The following is a 23,958-nucleotide window of genomic DNA, read 5'->3' on the forward strand; positions in this document are numbered from 1 at the left end:
GTTTTAATGAATGCTTACATTACATATTAAATTTTCAACAAAAAAGTTAAATAAAAAAATCTCTGATGCATTAAAACAACACTCAACTACAATATCCTCTTCTTGCAGGATTACAAAAAGACAAAGGACTATGCAAAAATAATTTTTAATTCAAAATAAAACTTTTACAATGAACTTCTTCAAATCTACATATGTAAAATGCTTGCTTCTTGACAGATACGTTGAAGTTCAGCTGCCGAAACATTGAATTGAATCAATGTTTTTAAAACTTTAACTACTAGCATTAAAATAAAAATAATTTACATAAATCTTTAGTAGAGTAACTAAAGGGGGGAAATCCCTCTGGACGACACCTTTTTCAATATATTTTTATGAAAAACTGAAAGCACTTATTGAAATTTGGAAAAAGACAAGATGTTAAATAATCCGTGCCTACGTGCAGGAGAAGCCTCTTAACAAACACAACATCTCAAAGGAACAGGCGATCAGCGAACAAGCTGTGTGTATCTCTTTTTCCTTAACAACCAACAACACCAGGCAACGATCGTGTGTGTTGCATCCTTCTTTTTCCTCCTCTCATTTTCCTCAGTCAAAAATGTCAGTCGTAAAAAGATATTCAATAAAAAGGACGTGCCACGAGCAGTCCAACTAAAACCAAATAACTCTGTTTTATTTATTTATAATTTAATAATTGAAAGTAAAACTATACAGTCCACTCTCAGGTTATTGTTCACGGTCCATCGAAGCCGAAAAGTGAACTCCGCACCTTTTTAAAATATTACTAAGAACCAAATTTATGGTATATATTACCTATGTTAAGTTGTCTTGCAAAGTAAATATCGTAATATTACCATAATCACACTAGAGTGAAAACGGTAGTGAGTGTAAAAAAAAAAAGAGCTAAATTGAAAAGCAGTGAAACAAAAAGGAATAACAGCAACAAACAAAAAAAAAAAGTCCTCGCGTGTGCAGAAAAAAGACAAACAAGAATAATAACAAAAAAAAAAAAAAAAAAAAAAACATTCGCGAGTTTAAAAACAAGCATACATAAGAACAAAAATACCAATACATACAAACTTATATAAATGTGATTGTGCTACACGTGGATCTTCAAAGGAGGTCAATCGAAAGGGAAATTCAAGAAGCAGATCTTGGATAAATCAATTGTACAATTCCTTAAATCATTTCACAGACAATTAATCAAGATAAGTATACCTACCTATACAAGTAAGTAATATGTACCAATGCAATTCACCATTTACATATTTTTATTTGTCAAATACATATGTGCATAATATGTGTAATATGTACTACATACATATGTACATACCTATCATGAGCTTAACTTAAAACAAAAAAAAAAAAAAAAACATTTCCACGCCCTCCCACCATTTGACATTTATTTTTGCTTTAATTGGGGAATATTAAAAATAATTTTAAAAAAATACCTACATACATTACATACAAATGCGTTTCTAAAGGATGTGTCATATCAAGTCGTTAATATCAATTTACATACATAACAGTCTTTGCAAATTCATGATATTAAAAATTTCAAAATAGAACCATTCAACCAAATCTCTTCAGGCAAATAATAAACAAAACAAATGGTATACCTATTGTACATGGGAGAATTATCCCAATTAGATGTTTTAAAAAAAAAAAGAATATCCAAATTCGATTTCCAATAAAATAAAAAAAAATGTGGGTAGTCTACCTAATAATCTAACTAAGTTTTAGCATGCAAGGGTATAGGCACATTGATCATTTTTAGTTTTTATTGGATATTAATTCCATGGCTTACAAACAAAATTCCCACTGATATATAGATATACCTAGGTTGGTACCTACCTCTTGGTTATACACCTACCTGTCATCAGAAGTAAAAAAAAAATCCTGACGAGTAAAAATATATCCTAGGTGCATAAAGACGTGCATACGTATGTACATCTGCATACCTTTACATAGAAAATATTAAGGTACTTGATATGAAATGAAATTAACGCATACCTACAATAAAAAAAAAATAATGAAAGAAATAACACTGGTCAACAAGGTTTTTGCCACAAGAACCAAAATATACTTTTCTAGTAGTTTTTGGGGTGCTGAAGTCGAATCTGAAGTCAGAAAAATTTGATTGGCCTTTGTTTTTGAAATATTACCGTTAGAAAATGTAAAAAAACGTAATTTTGGCTGTTTTCGAGGTTATGTTTTTATGTGGAGTAATTAATTGTGAATAAATTTGTAACGGTGCTTTTAAGAGCTAGTTTTATTCTTTCAAAAAATGTTTTAATCTTTTCGATATCTCTTTTATAGCCCGAGATATTAAAAATTTAAGTAGCGGTCTTTGAATCAGCAACAACACTGGCCAACCAAATTACACTTTTTTTGCCACAAGAATCAAAATATACTTTTCTGAAGGTTTTTGGGTTGCTGAACTCGAATCCACAATCAGAAAAATTTTATTAGCCTTCGTTCTTAAAATATTACCGTTATAAAATGCAAAAAAGGGTTTTTTTTATAACGGTTATATTTCAAGAACGGAGGCTAATAGAATTTTTCCGATTGCGGATTTGAGTTCAGCAACTCGAAAACCTTCAGAAAAGTATATTTTGGTTCTTGTGGCAAAAATTCTGTGACCAGTGACTTAAACTTTAGATTAAGTTTAGTTTCTCTTTGACTTATTAAATGAAACTTAAGATATCTCGAGCAATAAAAGAGATATCGGGAAAATTTAAACAGTTTTTGAAAGAAGAATATATGTTCTTATAATAACCGTTACAAATTTGTTTTTAATGAATTACCCCACATAAAAACAGAACCTCGAAAACAGCCAAAATTACGTTTTTTGACATTTTCTAACGGTAATATTTCAAAAGCGAAGGCCAATCAAATTTTTCTGACTTCAGATTCGGATTCAGCACCTCAAAAACTACTAGAAAAGTATATTTTGGTTCTTGTGGCAAAAAAAAAGTTAAATTTTGTTGACCAGTGTAATTAGTAAAAGGAAACACCGCCGCGGTTCAATATAAAAAAAAAAAAAACAAAAAAAAAAAATTCACATAACAAGAGACACGGGCTATTATGTACACAATACAAGCATCAACCACCGAAGTATACACATATTTCCATGTAAGTGGATTTTTTGATATTTTTTGCACTATACGCAAAAGATCTACATATTTACTTGAACATTCATGCCTTCAAGATCTATTCTTTTCTCTATATATTTTGTATGCTTGGTGGGTTGCAGCTGTGGGAAAAGAAAACCCCGTTAGGTCATCTCCATAGTCCTTTTTTCTGTGTTTAGCAAGAATTTTGTTTTCGTCATACATTTAGCGATACCTACATTATTTGTGTCGCGTGTCACTGCACATTACCCTTTTTGTTGTTGTTCGTTCCGATAGAAAATTGTTTTTATGCCGCAGGTAGATTTGTGATTCTTCCATCCAGCACATGGGAAGGCGCACAGGATCGTTAGAATTTCTTTTTGAAGTCTAGATGATGTTGGTTTTTATTAGATACTTATAATCTCGCGCCGTTTTAGCTTCGGATATTTGTAGGTATTGCCTTTTTTCTTTATTTTGGGTAGACGTCCAAGTTTTTATTCTGATTCTGGGTCCCTATGCCCAGCAAATAAAGTAATGCTAAATTTAATTATGTTTGAGCAAATGCATGAGACAGCCGAGAGGTACAAAAAGGAATGCAAATTTGTTTTGAAGTAGGTACGGAACTATCTAGGTATAATTCATTGATAAATATAACAAAAAGAATTAGGTACGCATATCAAGGTACCGATTTTATATAAAAAAAAAACATGATGAACGATTGGTGTAGGTACCTACATTATTTAAACACACATTACTTTGCACATGTACCTATATAGTGTATGTAATATACCTACTATGATGAAACTAAAATAAAAAGAATACGCATTTCATCAAGTTAAATTTCTTTTTGGTGAAGACAAATTTCATCAAGTTAAAATTCTACCTGCGCTTGTGCACTTGTTGCCTCAAAATAAAAAAAAAAAAACATGGATGATAGGTTTGCACACTCTTCATCTTGGAAAATATCAAATCTATTTGCATCGTTGTTGTGGTATGCCGTGCAGCGGTTAAGAAAGAAAACCCCGTTAGGTCATTTTCATAGTTCTTTTTGTGTGTAGTAAAGAACTTTGCTTTCCACCATCAAGAAAGTAGGTATACTTATTTACATTTTTTGTCGCATAGGTACACAACTTAAAGTTGGCTCATAACCCTTTTTATTTTTTTTTTGGTTACGATTGGGAATTTGTGTTTTGCAGGCAGGAATCATAATCTTAGATCGCCGAGGAAATTAGGAATTATTTTGTGTTTTATTTTCGCGCTACTTTTGTCTCGAAAAATGTCCTTTTGCGCGGTGAGTTTGAGGTTTAGATCTGTCAGGGTTGAATTGAATTTTTTTTGTTTACTCGATGTGGTTGGTAGGATAATTATCTACCTACTTGTTTGGGTTGGAGTGAGACCTTTGGATTGTTGTTAAACAAATTATTCATGTCACAACTTGATTTAAGTAGTTTTTCTTTAAAATCCTCTTGAGTCATTGAAAATATTGACAAACAAACAAAAATAAGGCTTTTCATTTTATAAGAAAAACTTGTAATGCTTTTAAGATCGGAACTTTTATGCATGATACACAAATTCATTTCGTTCTTTTGTAGCAATAAATACGTAAGCGTTTATATACCTACTATTTATAAAATTACAAAAAGGAATTAAAGCAAGCTGAAATATATAAAGAGCAAAACAAAACGAATACAAAAAAAAAGGGGCCAAACCAATCCAATTTTAATGCACATTTTAGTTCATAATAAGAGGCAAAATAAACAATAAAATAATGCAAATAATATATACCAGGTTATATTGAGACAACAAAATATTTTAAAAACCAACAAAACAAATACAGACGCATATAAGGTTCACTCCCACCCAAACTCAAATTTCACTTATATATTTCATTTGTTTTCTTTAAGGATAAATTGCATGCGTTAATTTGACCACCAGGGATGTTATTTGACTTTTACACTTTTGTTATTTTCTCAAATCCATTTTGAGTGTGCGTTTGCAAGATGAATCATTTGTTCATGAGACAAAGTTCATCCGAGCGTACATTCTTGCAGGAAAGCAGATCGCCTACATAGGGTGTCCTTTTCTCAAATCCATTTTGAGTGTGCGTTTGCAAGATGAATCATTTGTTCATGAGACAAAGTTCATCCGAGCGTACATTCTTGCAGGAAAGCAGATCGCCTACATAGGGTGTCCTTTTCTCAATTCCATTTTGAGTGCACGTTCCTACAAAACGTACATTCTTGCAGGAAAGCAGATCACCTACATAGGGTGTCCTTTTCTCAAATCCATTTTGAGTGTGCGTTTGCAAGATGAATCATTTGTTCATGAGACAAAGTTCATCCGAGCGTACATTCTTGCAGGAAAGCAGATCGCCTACATAGGGTGTCCTTTTCTCAAATCCATTTTGAGTGTGCGTTTGCAAGATGAATCATTTGTTCATGAGACAAAGTTCATCCGAGCGTACATTCTTGCAGGAAAGCAGATCGCCTACATAGGGTGTCCTTTTCTCAATTCCATTTTGAGTGCACGTTCCTACAAAACGTACATTCTTGCAGGAAAGCAGATCACCTACATAGGGTGTCCTTTTCTCAATTCCATTTTGAGTGCACGTTCCTACAAAACGTACATTCTTGCAGGAAAGCAGATCACCTACATAGGGTGTCCTTTTCTCAAATCCATTTTGAGTGTGCGTTTGCAAGATGAATCATTTGTTCATGAGACAAAGTTCATCCGAGCGCACATTCTTGCAGGAAAGCAGATCGCCTACATAGGGTGTCCTTTTCTCAATTCCATTTTGAGTGCACGTTCTTACAAAACGTGCATTCTTGCAGGAAAGCAGATCGCCTACATAGGGTGTCCTTTTCTCAAATCCATTTTGAGTGTGCGTTTGCAAGATGAATCATTTGTTCATGAGACAAAGTTCATCCGAGCGTACATTCTTGCAGGAAAGCAGATCGCCTACATAGGGTGTCCTTTTCTCAAATCCATTTTGAGTGTGCGTTTGCAAGATGAATCATTTGTTCATGAGACAAAGTTCATCCGAGCGTACATTCTTGCAGGAAAGCAGATCGCCTACATAGGGTGTCCTTTTCTCAATTCCATTTTGAGTGCACGTTCCTACAAAACGTACATTCTTGCAGGAAAGCAGATCACCTACATAGGGTGTCCTTTTCTCAAATCCATTTTGAGTGTGCGTTTGCAAGATGAATCATTTGTTCATGAGACAAAGTTCATCCGAGCGTACATTCTTGCAGGAAAGCAGATCGCCTACATAGGGTGTCCTTTTCTCAAATCCATTTTGAGTGTGCGTTTGCAAGATGAATCATTTGTTCATGAGACAAAGTTCATCCGAGCGTACATTCTTGCAGGAAAGCAGATCGCCTACATAGGGTGTCCTTTTCTCAATTCCATTTTGAGTGCACGTTCTTACAAAACGTGCATTCTTGCAGGAAAGCAGATCGCCTACATAGGGTGTCCTTTTCTCAAATCCATTTTGAGTGTGCGTTTGCAAGATGAATCATTTGTTCAGGAGACAAAGTTCATCCGAGCGTACATTCTTGCAGGAAAGCAGATCGCCTACATAAGGTGTCCTTTTCTCAATTCCATTTTGAGTGCACGTTCTTACAAAACGTGCATTCTTGCAGGAAAGCAGATCGCCTACATAGGGTGTCCTTTTCTCAATTCCATTTTGAGTGCACGTTCCTACAAAACGTACATTCTTGCAGGAAAGCAGATCACCTACATAGGGTGTCCTTTTCTCAAATCCATTTTGAGTGTGCGTTTGCAAGATGAATCATTTGTTCATGAGACAAAGTTCATCCGAGCGTACATTCTTGCAGGAAAGCAGATCGCCTACATAGGGTGTCCTTTTCTCAAATCCATTTTGAGTGTGCGTTTGCAAGATGAATCATTTGTTCATGAGACAAAGTTCATCCGAGCGTACATTCTTGCAGGAAAGCAGATCGCCTACATAGGGTGTCCTTTTCTCAATTCCATTTTGAGTGCACGTTCCTACAAAACGTACATTCTTGCAGGAAAGCAGATCACCTACATAGGGTGTCCTTTTCTCAATTCCATTTTGAGTGCACGTTCCTACAAAACGTACATTCTTGCAGGAAAGCAGATCACCTACATAGGGTGTCCTTTTCTCAAATCCATTTTGAGTGTGCGTTTGCAAGATGAATCATTTGTTCATGAGACAAAGTTCATCCGAGCGCACATTCTTGCAGGAAAGCAGATCGCCTACATAGGGTGTCCTTTTCTCAATTCCATTTTGAGTGCACGTTCTTACAAAACGTGCATTCTTGCAGGAAAGCAGATCGCCTACATAGGGTGTCCTTTTCTCAAATCAATTTTGAGTGTGCGTTTGCAAGATGAATCATTTGTTCATGAGACAAAGTTCATCCGAGCGTACATTCTTGCAGGAAAGCAGATCGCCTACATAGGGTGTCCTTTTCTCAATTCCATTTTGAGTGCACGTTCCTACAAAACGTACATTCTTGCAGGAAAGCAGATCGCCTACATAGGGTGTCCTTTTCTCAATTCCATTTTGAGTGCACGTTCCTACAAAACGTACATTCTTGCAGGAAAGCAGATCGCCTACATAGGGTGTCCTTTTCTCAAATCCATTTTGAGTGTGCGTTTGCAAGATGAATCATTTGTTCATGAGACAAAGTTCATCCGAGCGTACATTCTTGCAAAAAAGCAGATCACCTACATAGGGTGTCCTTTTCACAATTCAATTTTGAGTGTACGTTCGCAAGATGAATCATTTGTTCATGAGACAAAATTCATCCGAGCGTACATTCTTGCAGAAAAGCAGATCACCTACATAGGGTGTCCTTTTCACAATTCAATTTTGAGTGTACGTTCTTACAAAACGTTCATTCTTACAGAAAAGCAGATCGCCTACATAGGGTGTTCTTTTCACAATTTCATTTTGAGTTTGCGTTCGCAGGGTGAATCATTTGTTCATGAGACAAATTCATCCCGGCGTGCATTCTAACATGAAACTAGGATGAAACATTTATTCAAGAGGCACAATTCAATCGAAAATCAGTCAAATGTTCACCAATACAAAACACCTCAAACACGTGTGTACATAATAAAAAAAAATTAATATTCCATTAAAACTGCTCTAGAAAAGGCAGCTATATCAGATCCATTGCATTTTATATCCATAATAACAAAAAGGTTAAGCAATTGAAAAATAATAAATTTATAAAACCAAAAGTTTTCATTCACACCTATGCAAAACCTGTTCAATTGGTTATTTTCAAATAACACAAATTAACCTAGGAATCAAATTCTTGGAAGCAGAGTCATAAAACATGCTCAATAAATAATCTTAAGCAAACCAAGCAAAATCATATCATAGAAAATCTTTAAAGTATCATGCAGAACAAATACGCTAAAACATTTACATCTTCATGTATGCATCTATATTCTTTTTTACTGACTTAAATTTAAATATGATTTATCTCTATTTTCAATGGGTTTAAAAAAATACCGTTTTCAAAATTAGTTTGCCAAAGAGTCAACAATCAGCAATTGCTTTTAAACCTTTTATTTTGAGTGTGCGTTCTTACAAAACGCACATTCTTCCAGGAAAGCAGATTGCCTACGAAGGGCATCCTTTTCACAGTTCCATTTCGAGTGTGCGTTCGCCAGGGTGAATCATTTGTTCATGAGACAAAATTCATCCCAGCGTACATTCTTTCATGAAGACAGAATGAATCATTTGTTCAAGAGACAAAGTTCAATCCGCAACAATCAGTTCACATTATAAAACAAAATATTAAATACTCAAAAACATACATATTTCAAACATTTACATAAAAACATTATAATATACATTCCTTGAAATAGGAAGCATGACTAAGAGCCAATTTTTCAATCTCCTAATAAACAGTCAGTTAACTGTTCGACGAATAATGTTATTAGGCTCATAAACAATCAGATAAAAACATTGAATTTTTCAATCAAGAATAATTTATTCTACAGAATAACAAAAAAAAAATTGTCAAATTCAAAAATATTTAAAATTAAACGTCATTTTTATTCATGATTGTTTTTGTTTTCTTGTGTTCCACTGTATTTTTTTCAAAATTCTTTCAAAACAGCTTTGACAACTGACACAATAATTCTGTTGAGATTATTCCTTAGAATAATTTTTATTCGTCTCTGAAAGAAGCAGATAGTTTTATTCTTAGGAATAAGCTATATCTGCTTGTTGAAAAATTGATTTTTTCTCTATCCTTAGTAATAAGTACTAACTGACTGTTTAACTGACTATTGAAAAATTGGCCCTAAATATTATGTTTATTTTCTTTTCTTTCCGAGAATTTCCAACGAGAGAAGTTGTTGGGAACACCAACACCAATCAATTCTCTTGATTCTGTAGAATCAAAGTGGGCAGGGACGTCTGCTCATAGGCAGATCAAACCCACAACACAAAGCACACGATGCAGCTTACCAATGGCAGCAAATCATTCCGTCAAAATGCTTATCAGGAAAAGCAGGTATCTCTTCCGTTGAAGCAGCAATAAATCAAGACTAGCAGTAACGGGATCAGCATAGCTACAAAGCAACAAGAACGATAGCGTCTGATTTCATAACACTATCAACAGCGAACCGTTATACTCCCAACACCACCACAATGTTGAAAATGCGCCTAGCTTTGCCCAGCTGGTTACATAACCACAAAACAAAAGTACAACAAGAACACCTCATCAATTGCCAGCATTAACCAAAGGCAGCAAATAAAAATGCAAAAGTTTTCAACACCAAAAAATTTTAAAATTTGAACCACTCAAATTGTTCATTGTTCAGCAGACATCGCGGAAAAACAATACAAGCCTGAATATTAGAATCTATATATTGCACAGAAAAACTAGCAAGATGGAGCAGCAAAAAAGATTTTTTTTCGTCTAATAGAATTGCATCACAATCTCCAAGGCATCCAATAGACTTTCAGCCTGGAGGTCTATGTGAACCACGATTTCCTCAGTCATTGTGATAAATTCATTACATAATACCCGAATCGACTTGGTTTTTTCATTGGCATATACACGAAGGGGCGCCAATGTTTTCCCAATGTCCTTGAGCAAATGCTATTCGGAAGAAGCCCCCACCCAACGCATCGAAGATCAACAATCATCAATTATTAAACCGAAGGTTTAAAGTGGGCAGGATGTTAAATAATCCGTGCCTACGTGCAGGAGAAGCCTCTTAACAAACACAACATCTCAAAGGAACAGGCGATCAGCGAACAAGCTGTGTGTATCTCTTTTTCCTTAACAACCAACAACACCAGGCAACGATCGTGTGTGTTGCATCCTTCTTTTTCCTCCTCTCATTTTCCTCAGTCAAAAATGTCAGTCGTAAAAAGATATTCAATAAAAAGGACGTGCCACGAGCAGTCCAACTAAAACCAAATAACTCTGTTTTATTTATTTATAATTTAATAATTGAAAGTAAAACTATACAGTCCACTCTCAGGTTATTGTTCACAAGATATTACTGACATTATTTAGTATTGAAAAAAAAATTTTTGAAATGAAAAAAAAAAAACAAAATGGCGGCTCTGGAGCCTTTAAAAGTTGACGCCTCTAGTTTACGCCGTGCAATGCACAGGTCCAGGAAATCATCTTAAATCAAAAAGGATATATGAAAAAAGACGATATGAGTACGCATTGCATGAACCTAAATTTAAATTAAAATAAAAATTAGAAATCAAAAAAAACGAAAAAAACATGTTTTTTTTTACAAAGAAGTAGTTAAAAAAAATATTTACTGTACAAATTTTATTCAACTTTTAGGTTCATGTTGTGGCCAATAACTTAAGGAGTAATTTGCTTCAAATTTTAAGTCGATAGCTTCATTAGTTTTTGAGTTACATTGCACGGCGTGGAAAAAAACTAGTTTCGAAAAAAATGCGTTTAAAGTTTTTGTTTTCGTACTATGGTAGGTTCGGAGCGCATTGGTTTCGGGACTATCTAGGCACTTTTGAGGCTTCATTTAAGGCTAAGACCACTGAAAATAGTTTCTTCGGTTGATAAATAAATTTATTACGCAAAAAAAAAATAATGCAAAAATAAAAAATTCCAGAGGGATTTCCCCCCTAATGATGATCTTTTTTTTTCAAACGTTGGAAATTAAAAATACTTTAAAGTCTATAGATTAAAAATTGCCGGTGTTGCCGTTTTGATTTTTTAAATTTAATTGAAGATTTTTTTGAACAAAAAACTTTTTTTTTCAAAAATGTTGCTAAAATTTCATAGATTAATTGATTCCAAAAGATTGTCTAGAAAATTTAAGGCAAACAAAATATATTGGAGAGAGGGACAATCTTCCATCGTTTAAGAGATAGATGCAATTTTCTTATTAATTGACTTCAAACACAAAAAAAATATTTGAACATAACGGCAACACCTACAATATTTAAATATACATTTTTAAAAAGCTACAAGCTTATTCATATTTGTAAAATTAAAATTAAGTAAATTGAATGAAGGGCTTTTGAAAGAATTGTAATTGAACTCAGATTTTTGAAAAAAAAAAAAAATTATTGAAAAAATTTTAACATGTCGTTTTTAAAACTTTTTCGTAATTTTATTTATTTATTTTTCAAGTAATTTTGGTCACATTTATGATGTTTTGAAATTATAAAAGGAAATGTCCATATGTATTACAGTTTCTGAAAAAAATTAAAAAGTATTTAATTTTTGAAGAACTTTTTTTAATAGAAGTTTTGAAAAAAAAAATTTAATATATTTTTTTTTAAGTTCAACATTTAAATATAAAATTATTTTTTATTTATTCAATAGCCCTTGTTGTTGAAAATTAAATAGCAAAAGTTTAAAGTTCTTTAACCAAAATCTTAGAGAAAATCAATTATTGCAATGCAAAAATTCAGTTTTTATCAAAAAAATCCAATGAAATTGAAGTAATTTTTATATTTTTTTTTTTTTTCAAAACTGTAACATATATTACCTTTTCCTCTTCGGTATTCAACTGATAATATTTATGGCCAAAATTTTTTTAAAAATATATTCATATTTTACTACTAAAAATTTGATAAAAAGCCATTTTAAATTTTTTAATAACGTGTTTTTTCCAAAATGTTGAGTTTTTTGACCATTCATTCAAAAACTCTTGGTTAAATTTAGTGGATTTAAATTGTACAGATAGAAATGAGATTCTAGCTTTTTAAAAACGTCTCTGTAAATATTGTAGGTGTTGCCGTTGTGTTCAAAATATTTTTGTGTTTGAAGTCAGTTTGTGAAAAAATTGCATTTATCGCTTAAACGATGGAAGATTGTCTTTTACTATCAAATATTTTTTTTCCTTAAATTACCTAGAGAATCTTTTGCTATCATTTGTTTTATGAAATTTAAGCAAAAAAAAATGGTTTTGTTCAAAAAAAAATTTAATTTTAATTTTAAAAAACAATACGGCAACATCGGCAATTTTTAATCTAATAGACTTTAAAGTATTTTTAATTACCTACGTTTGAAAAAAAAAAATCGGTAAAATCAGAGCTGTTCGGCCGGGTTCCCTAATAATTTCCTTTAGTTACTCCACTACTTGATAGAAATATAACATAACTTCAACTACTAAGGCTCAATTTATGCACTCTCCATTATATTTAAAATCTCCATTAAAAATTGTAAAACTGTCAAATCGCTTACAAATGTTAAAATTTCAATTTTTAAATGGCGACTTTAAATTTAATGGCGTGTGAATAAATTGAGCCTAAGAGGAAAAAAATTACATTTAAAACGGGGCGAAACAAATTTGTTTCAGGTTAAAAAAATAACAAATCTGCCTATATTTTTTTTTTGTATTTTCGAAAAGTTCCAAGAAGTACCTACCTCTTCAACAAACAAAAATAATAATGAAAACTATTTTTACTTGCTCTATAGGGCAAGTATTGGTTTCGTGTAGAAAAAAAAATTCGAGGTTTTAATCAAAACCAACATTACGATGATGGAGAAGATCAAAAAAGCAGTTTTCGTCATGCCGTCCGTCGGTCTGTGCGTGTGTGCGTGTGTGCGTCCATCTGTACATCGAGCTAGGGCCTAAGTGGATGGATGGATTTACTTGAAACTTGGTACAGATGATTTTTACGTAATTCCCTGGACCCGTTTTTTTTTTATTTTTTTAATACCTATCTCTTTTTTAACGCATATCTCCCATATAACGTTTTCGAGGTATTGCAACTTTCTCGAAAACGGCTCTAACGATTTTGATTAAATTTGGTGTACGTAATACTCTTATTGATTCTAACAAAACTGCGTTTTTAGTTTTTCTCATAAAATTCGGAGAACGGAAATATGGCGTTGCCGTTTTTCAAAAATTGACATATTTTTTAAGTTCATATATTTCAACAAATTCAATTTTATTCAAAATTTACAAACATAATTTTGAAGTGCAAAATGTAAAAAAAATTCCAAAAAATTTTTTTCTCCACACTAAACAAAATCTTAAATTTCCAATAAATATTTAAGATAAAGATACTTTGAACTACAAGAGCAAGTACGTGCGACCCAGTCGTGCATTTTATTTATTTTAAGCGGAGTGATTGAATATAATTCAAAAGTTCAACTGACGTTAACTATAATTCGTTTAAGCCAGGTATGACTGATGAGCCCACTCTCATACCTGGGCGAAAAGCATTGGAGTTGAGTTCAATTGAATTTTTAATTGTACCTCTAACAGTTTTTAAAAATTTCCTTAGAGTATTTTTGAATGCTATATCTCATGGAACTAAAACCAAGATAATCTGGGTTCTCTGAAAAAAATTTTGTCTGAAAATGCATATTTGTTATCTACGATTGATGCCCTTTCAAGCCATTAGGTCTCATTTTTATCGGTGCCAGGTTTTTTTTCGTTAGTGTTCTTCTGTAAGTAAGATTTCAGGTTATTGTGATATAAATCATAATTTTTTTAATAGAGAGTTATGTATTGAAATTTTAAGTATTTTTTTTTTTTTTGAAATCTTGCAAATACTATTTTGAATTTTTTTACTTGCGATATAGGTACTATAGCCTATAGGGCAAGTTTAGGATTCGTAAAAAAAATCGAACTCGAGATAACAATTTTACATGACATTACGATGATGGAGAATGCCAAAAAAGTGGGTCCGGCAATTCTGTCTGTCTGTCTGTCTGTCTGTCTGTCTGTGTGTACCTCGAGATACAGCCTAAACTAATGGAGCGATTTCCTTCAAACTTGGTAGTTAAGAGTCTTGGGTTATTCCTTAGAGGACAAATTGAAAAAAAAAATTTTTTAAGACCAAAACTAACGGCACCTGTCATATAACGGAAATAGAAAAGTTAATTTTTTTCAAAAACGGCTCTAACGATTTTGATTAAAATTTTTTTGTGTAGTGAAGCACATAAAAGCTTTCTTTTAAATAAAAAAAATATTTTTTTGAACCGTTATTAACGGTACCTGCCATAGAACGGTTTTTTTTGATTTATGAATTTCTCGTAAACGACAAAACATATTTCGACCAAAATTTTTGTACAGACACTTTTTAACTATCGTTATTTAAAAAAATTTAAAATTTTTCAAAAAACACTTTTTTGAATTTTTAAAAAATATAATCAAAAATTTTTTTTTTTGTGCGAACCCAGTCGTGCAATTTATTATTAAGTTTTAAAGCCTAGTACCTACATACTTGGCGAAGCAAGTCGTGAAGTGAATCCAAACATTTTTTTTGGCCACCCGTGAACCTTCGTGTGAACTCTCCTCATATATTTTTCGAAAAAAATTTATTTGAAAATTGGAAAAAAAAAAACAAAAACAAAAATTGTATGAATTCACTTCACGACTTGCTTCACAAGTATGTACTCGGCTTAATATATGTAGTACACCGTCTAATTCTGTAATAGTTTGCACTAAATAATTTAGATTGAATATCTGCTTTTGAAAAAAAAAAAATTAAGTTCGAACTTAACGAAATTTTATGAAAGTTTTAGTTTTCCGATATCGAGTGAAAAAAAAAACTCATACGCCATACAACAGCTTTTTATGATTGGTTATTACAAAGTTATTATACTGTTTAAAATGGTTTTTGTTTGCGAGATACATAAATACATACTGAAATATGTTATTAATGCAAAAATGCGAGCTGGTAACGAATCAGAAATAATTTATTTATTTACGCGACGTAACGAATGCAATCGATCCCATGGGTTGGGCATCTTACTCAAGAAGAACTATATAGGTATTCAATCTCCAAATGTCACTATCATTCAGTCCTTCCATCTAAAGGCCTAAAAACTCAATAACAAACAAGATGAATTTTAAATCAAACTTCTCGAAAAATCAGTTCTGAAAAAAAAAAAACATTTAATTTTATTATTTAATTATTTTTTTCATTCTCATTCAAAGTACTCATTTCTTGTTTCTTTGTATAGGTATTCTTTGGTAACTTTACTTTTAGAAATAAATGAAGCCAATTGCCTTTAAGTATCGCATTTGAATGTGTGTGCCTACCTATTTGATGTCTTTTGTGTGTGTTTCCAATAAAAGAAAATGTTTGCCTCGATTCACGATTCACCTTCACCAAAGGTTCAAGTTCTAATAAAAAAAAAATTGACGAACAAAAAATGTTTTTAAACAAAAATTTAAAAAAGAAAAAAAAGAAAAATCGTCTAGACGCACAAGAAAATTTGAAAGTTTTTCTTTTGATTATTTTTTTGTTTTGTATTTAATTCCCCAAACACACCTCTTCATCATGTCAATTAAAAAAAAAAAAAAAAAAAAAACTCCTGATTAACACAAAGGTATACTCTCTCGCAAATAAAAACAAACAAAAAATGTCAGAAATAAGTTCACTTTGTATTGATTCTTATTGAAATGAGCCTCTTCAAACAGCCACTCAAACAAGAGGAATCCACGCGAGACTTCCAGAATCCAGATTAGGCACGACAACATCGACATTGCAACATTATCAAACCACCCAGAGAGTTTTTCAAAGTATGGTAAAGGACGCTATGACACAAGCTGCAGATATCAGCTCTCTTCACAACCCCATTTTCTGTAGGTATCGCAAATCGCAATCGCAACCTAGTGTGTTGAGTGTACAGCACTCCATCAGGCTTTTAAAGCACATGTTTTCCAACAACACATCATATACCTACAACATGGAAAAAGGCTTACACACTTTTGCTTACCTCTTCTCGTTAAAGTAGTGAGCCATTTCGAGAGCTCATCGACGATAGCTTTAAGGGCTTCAGGGAAACTTCAAAGTCGACTGGGTGTATATGTTTATGGAGCATCGAGCAATCGACAGGGATCATTATTATGTACCTCTCTCTATGTTCTGTTTTATGTACGGTACGGGCCGAAAGGCGAATGAACCTCACAACCTAGCTAGAAATAAATAAAAGATGAAAGGAATATAAAAAAGAATGAAATTGTAAAAAGACGCATCCACTTTTAGGTTATGAGTTTATTGTTCTATTAAAAAATTTTAAGAACTCTCTGCCTCTAGAAAAGCAAGACTGGATACAGTACTATGGGGTAGGGATATTCTGGTATTTCAATTTCTCCAGTTAAAACCTGCTATACTGCTTTCTAGGTACTATATGGAAAAAGCATGTTGTCCTAATGTTTCTTGCTGACGAGAGAGGGTTGGCTCAAGTGGAAGCCACGTGAAAAAAAAGAATTACTCGCAGGCATTCTTTCGCAAACCATTCTCGTCTTTTGGTACGTATATAGCGTAGATAGGTTAATATCGTTCTCTGTGAAGAGATTTCTCGTGGAACGTGTTCCGCTTCGTTAGATACCCAAGAGCCGGCGGCAGTGGTAATATTTCGCGCTTACCATAACCACCACACCATAGCACCGCACCCATATCTCCCCCTTAGACTATAACAAGGCACCTTAATCGATTAGATTCTTTCTCGCAATTAAGTAAATTAGACTTTATTCACCGGTTGCTTAGGCTGCTTAAAGTGCTATTACGTGGTAATTAAAAAATATTATTTTGAAGCGTTGGTGCGGATATTACGGTGTGCTGATGATCCGTGTTTGCGGGCATTGGGGGATGAAGGATGGGGGAGGGGTGGGCTTTCTTGCATCTCCTTGGTGAAGCGTTTCATTATTATTTTTAAATTTTTTTTCTGTTGTTGTTTTCATTTTTTTTTTTTTTTTTACTTGTCATGGGTTTCAATTTGATTTTAGCTTTTGCAGTTGTCTTTGAAATTTAGAGGATGTCTTTAATTAAGTCACGGTTGTGTAAGTTGGAAAAAAATAACGTTCACTTTGAGCAATTAAATTTAATTAACAGATTCATGGTGACAAATTATTTATTTTAACCATAGGAATGTTTCTGGGGATTTTTTTTTTAAGATTTAATTTATGGAATTGTCTTTGATTACAAAAAAAAAACCGTTATTTACTTCTATTGATGTTTTTATACAGTACAGAACTTGTTTATGATTTCCTTACGTTAAGGTTTGAAATGTTGTTTATAATCAAGAGTGCATCTCAGTCTTCTATACTTACAAGGTTTTTCAGCAAGATTGGTTGTTAGCACCTAACTGCATTTTTTATCGAATTAAGGGCTTAATTTTGGTTAAATTGTGACATTTGTGACTGTTGTTTTTTTTTTTAGCGGAAGTCTTCTTTTCGCTATTGCTTCGAGTCTTTCCGGTCAATCATCTAAAGTACTGGAGGAATGACCAATTAGATTGACAGTTTAATGATCTGGAAACCAACAAGTCAGATTGTGTACGAATTAAACCCTGAATATGGTGACCATATTTCTCTCCGGATATTTTTCGTACAGAATATTTCAGGACCGTAAAACATAGATACCCTATTTTCCTACATATATTGGATTAAAGGTTAATAACAAATAGATTGTAGATTTGTTTCATTTTTGGTTAATCTTTGTTTTCTGTTTGGGGATCAGCACGAATCAGGGAACGAATCTTTGACACAAAGGTTATCTCAAGTATCTTATAACATCGTACGCAATGACACCAGTGCAGGATAAATCAATGAATCAGGCTTGAAAACCGCTTTTTCTTTAAAACTAAGAAAGGATTTCAGTAAGGCTCTCACTCGAAACACCAAGGAAGTTTTATACAAGACCTAAATCATCCCAGTATTATTGTATGGGACAGAAGTATGAACATTGGTGCAGTGAAATAACTCCTAGCGAAATAACGCCAAATTCCATAATGTGAGGATATAAGCAAACGCAAGTGAACTGGTATGTTAACTTTTTTTATTTTCAAATGACCAAGTTCATTAAGGAACAGTGGCCCCATAATCAATTTGGGACTTATATCCATCCCATCGAGGTATGGGTTCCAAGAAAAGTTTTGGGTCTTATGTGCCTCTTAATTATTTATTAACCAAGATGAGTTTTAAGATGTGATTAAAATTTGGCGCTGGGACATAAGGCCCAGCGACATAACGTCCACTTTGTATTCATGAGACTATATCTCAGTGGGACTTAAGCCTCACATATTTTTTATTAAACTGGGACATAAGCCCCACATTTTTTTGAAATATCAAGCGAAAATGAATATTAACTTTTGTTATGTTTTATTAACATTTTATTCCAGATTCTTTGAATGCAAAAGAAAGTCTGAGTACACCCAACTTCGCATGATGAGCGCGGGTCATTTGTGGAACTATCTCGCAAAAAGAGCGAGCGAAAAATACAAAGATTAGAAATAAATAAATTCGACCTGCTTTAATTGGTGGAAAGCAAAGCGAATTCAAACGCGAAGCGGAAAATAATCATTTTTATCAAAAAAAAACAAAACCGACTTCCTATATTTATTGATGTTTGGGCTTAAACGATCAGTTTTGTGGATGCAATTAATTAAATAAAAAATTAATTCATATTTTTCCCAACGTTTCGCTAGTATTTTCCAGCTTCTTCAGGGGTTAATATTTATTATTTTTTTAAATGAATTTTGAAATTTACATTATTTTAAATAAACTAACATTTAATAAACAACACATTAATAAATTAACACTTATTGGACAACAAAACTTAAGCCTAATATCACTTCTTATCACAGATCAATTGTTGTTACTTATGGATCAAAACTGGGTTTTATGGTTTTTTTCATAGTTCCTATAGCCAGAACTGAACGAGATTGAAATGGGACCACACTGCAGTCACCAATACAAGAATTATCAAAATTGGTTCACTTAGTCCAAAGTTATGAGGTAACAAACATAAAAAAAAAAAATCGAATACCTCCTAATTTTTGGAAGTCGGTTAAAAATTATTTCACTTTGTCATGGTGAAATAAGACCGAACATCAAATTTCGGTGTTATTTCATAAAGAGAAATAACGCCGAATTTTGAAATTCGACGTTATTTCAAATGAATAAGGTTTCCGTCCATTTCCAACCTAAAATAATGTTAGATTTGTAAAAGATAACCTACATAATAAAATGCACACCTTGTAAACGTGCATTCATCATAACGAACATAACCCTGTATAGCCTTTCATTATCAGGACTAAACTAATAATCATCTAAGGTCTTTTATACGGTGCATGTATCGACACAACGCACGACGACGCGTGGTCAAATTGAATATAATCACATTTGTGCTGCACAACTGATTTGGTCAAACTTACTATGAATAATTCAAACTGACGCTATTGACCGCAATCATTATGCAATTTATGGTGCATGGTGTTGTATTAGTGTGTGTGTTCAGGTTTTGATGATGAACATACATTCAACATATTGTCACTATTTACATGCATAATTGCAACCCTTATAACCATCCTGGCGCGTAAAATTAGTGGCTAGTGCGTGGTTAAAACGTGTGTGGGTGGGTGGAAGTGGAAGGATGGCTGGGTTTTTGTTCATGGGTGGAATTCTATTATATTTCCGACATCCTCCCATATTGTTGTCCTGTCATCGCGTAAAGTCCAAAGGACTTTAATTACTAATCCGACAGTTTAGCCCAGTTACTCTCTTCAATCTATGTGCTGTTGACAATGATTCTTATAGATAATTCAAAGTAGGTATGCCAATTCGTTGGGCATGACATACACACAACACATCCAGAGAGGAAGGAAGTCCTTTTGGGTCTAGGAGCACACACGAATGGCCGTTCTTTGTGTTGATGTTCGTTGTTTATGTGTTATTTGCGAAATTATGTTCAACGTTTGGTTATTTACAGAGAATTGGCAATTCATATTGATTCCAATCAAGTTTGGTTGATTTGCCCTAAAACGGGGGGCTAAAATACTTGTTTACATACAACCACACTATCACAGCCATTTAAGTTGTCGCAAACTATTATTTAAGTTTTGTATCACCAAGGACCAAGGGCAGAAGGACATAGATATTGAATGTACAATAGCCGTAACTTCTATGAATGTTTTGTATTAACATCAAGAGTGGAAAGCTTAGTTCTTAAATTTCCATGAATGATAGGGTCTAAACGTAATTATAAACTAATCATGATGTCAACATGCATGCCAAGTGAGCAAAGCAGTACAAATATCTTCAAAAGGTTCGCAATGTCAATACTTATAATCATTGTAATAGCAAAGACGGTATTGGAAAAAGCTATTAAAAATATTTTGAGTAGATAGAAAAACCGAAGTACCAAGGTACTGAAAGATTTAAGCCGTTAGCCCAATCTTAGTTCAAAAGTTATAAAAAAAACGACTTTTTTCAAATTACCAACATCTTAAAAATCAAAATTTGTTTTTTTTTTTCAGTGTAAAAATGGTCTTTTTTATACTATATTTCTCAATTGAACTAATGATGGGCTAACGAAAAAAAGTGTTGTTGGAATAAGCATGGTTAATTGAGAAAAAATGTAAAAAGGACAATTTTTACACTGAAAATAACAAATTTTGATTTTTAAGAGGTTGATAATTTGAAAAAAAGTTTTTTTTTTCATGACATGGCAAATTAAGCTTCTTAACAGGAATGTTATATGGACTACATTCAATCAAGTAAAAATTTTAAGTTAAATAAATCCACACCAGTTTATTGAATTGTTCTTAATTAAAAATTTAAAAAAAGGTCACTGTGGTGTATGCGTACTTTTTTTGTGTGTAGTGAATAAAAACTAATTCCCCTATAATTTTTAAACTAAGCGTGGGATATCGAAAATAAAAATTGAGCTATCCTAGGCTAACCTTGGGCAAACAAACCACGGTCTTTAACTAACGATTTTTTCACAGGAAAAAAAATCACAATTTTTTCGGTTTCTGATAAGTAATGAAAAAAGTTTTTTGTTTGTATCTTTTGAAAAAATAGTGGAATAAAGAAAAAAAAAATGGACTATCCTGGGCTAACGTTGGGCAAACGAACTACAGTGAAAAACCAACAATTTTTACACTAAAAAAAAGATATTTTTTGTGATTTTTGAGGTAAACAAAATAATTTCGTTATAATTTTAGAACTAAGGTTGGGCTAGCGATATCCTGGGCTAACCTTGGACAATCGAACCAGGCAGGTTCGAGGTTGCCAACTTCACATAGCCCTGCTAAACGGTGACAAGAATTAATAACAGTCAAAATATCCGTCCACTCGACCTACAAGATGTTAGGAAAGCGACAGGTATCAAGATTAAAATTGCTGTGTGTGTAGTGGAGCAGTTAGAAATAATTTGGTCAGAATCATTTATAAGATCTGACCGATACTATTAGTTGCCAGATAGGTCCAAGTCCACATTTAACACTTGTTCGGGTTCTACCAGCAGCGTTGAGGCTTAAAATAATTTCTGCCAAATCGGAACTAGTGTCCTTTAGACGATCTGGAAAAAGACGCTTGGTCAAATATTTTATAAGCCTTCGGTCCACCTTCTTGAAAAAATCTCAGTAACATGAGGCTTTATGAAGAGGCAAAAATACTATAATTTTACAGATAAGTCCTTCAGTTTCCAGAATCTAGAAAACCATCCGAATGCATTGAGGAGAATTATATTTCAACAGTCGGTATTCATAGCAATGGATTTACTCTATAAAGACTTCATAAAAACCACTGACGAAGAGGACATCTGATTCTGTTTTGACAATGAATCAACAAACTACATCTTCTAATATACAAAAATCTCGTGTCGCAGTGTTTGTTATCAAACTCCTCCCAAACGGCTGGACCAATTTTTACGAAATTTTGTACCCTTAACGGGTAGGTCTGAGAATGAGCCAACATCTATTTTTCATACAAGTAAATGGTTAGGGTGGTCCAGAATATATTTTTTATTTTGTAAATTTTTGGAAAAACATTTTTTTTTTTTAATTTTCTTATGATTCACTATTAAAAGGTACATATAACTTCAAATTTTAAACATTCTAAGATCAACCAATGTATTTTAACCGCTATTGCGAAAAAAACATATAGCCTAAGAGCCCAGAGCAAATTTTGGGAGTAGAGGTACAACCGAAATGTGAGTATGAAATGAAGTGTTATAGCCTTATTCGTTTTATTTACGAATTAAAAAGTCGAGTTTTCCAATCAAGATAAGTAGGCTTAACTCAAATTCACATTCTGAATATTAGAACTGGTGCTGTGTCCTCCGCTTGAAGATATCAATCTTGATTGTGCGATCGATAGAACTCAATACTCAAGATATAAGACGCTTAAGCGGTTATGTTTTATAGCCTTTAAGTCTTAATATTCAGAATGTGAATTTGTGTAAATTCAGCCTATTCATATTAATTTTAAAACTCACTTTTGAATTGGTTTTTAGAACGCAAAAGGCTTTAAAACTGCATACTCACATTTTGGTTATACCTCCACTCGCAAAATTAGATGTGGACTCTCGGTTTAATACCAAAGACACAAAATTTCATAAAAAATAATTTTAATAAAAAAATTTTTTTAGTTGGACCACCCTAACCATTTAGTGGTATGAAATATATGTAAGGGAAAGGTGCGAACAGTGAGACAATCCATTTTTCTCTTTTTTGAAAGCAAGCACAGTTAAGCTAGTAAAATATATAAATTTTCTAACAGCTGCCGATTATCTTTTTCCCGTTTACAAAAATGAATTTTCTTTCTTGTAAACATTTGTTAAAAAATAACTATTGGCCTTTGTGTCTATACACTTTGCCACACTTGTGCCATTATTTAACGGTTGAATAATTTAATTTTAGTTTATACAAATATGTACCTACTATAAACCCTTTGCTTTGGTAGCCATAATATAAATTGTATACCACTACAAAACTTAGCCCTGACATCCGCAATCCACTTTATGCCTGGCCGGACTCTATTTTAATGTGAAGGCATGTTATGCGGTATACAATTGCACAACACTTAGTCCGACGTGACGCGACACGAGGTTATGCCTTCACGCCTTCATCACACCAACTCCCTCTGGCGGGACGGCCGGCGACGCTGCGTGGCTTGTATCATGCACAACAAAGTCATAAAGCTCACTTCAACAGAGCGACAGAGTGTCTCGTTCCTCTTAAATTTTCACACCGCATTCTCCGAACATTTTGAATGAAGCTTATTTCTGCAAGGACACAACGACGACGCACGGGGACGATATGTCGCGCTCCATCTTTGTGTGGTGCAGATAGGCAAATAATGTTTGTGTCTAGTCTAGCCCATTCCTCCAGCCACACACCAACCCACGCCCACTCTCAGCCATCGCAATCTCTAACGGTTCTTGGGTTAAATGGCGCACTAAGCGCATCTATCTATTTAGCTAACATCCTGTTACTATGATAAATAGTATCAGTCATAAGGCCTGCAATCTTCGTTAGAGCGCATAAAGCGACATACAACACGACATAACACCCTGTACTGTACTGTACTGTAGATGAGCTTGGAGATGGAGAACCTATTTTTCATTTGCAGTTTCACGCGTCGCGTTTTC

The sequence above is a fragment of the Episyrphus balteatus genome, chromosome 3 (assembly GCF_945859705.1).
Source record: "Episyrphus balteatus chromosome 3, idEpiBalt1.1, whole genome shotgun sequence".
Taxonomy (NCBI): domain Eukaryota; kingdom Metazoa; phylum Arthropoda; class Insecta; order Diptera; family Syrphidae; genus Episyrphus; species Episyrphus balteatus.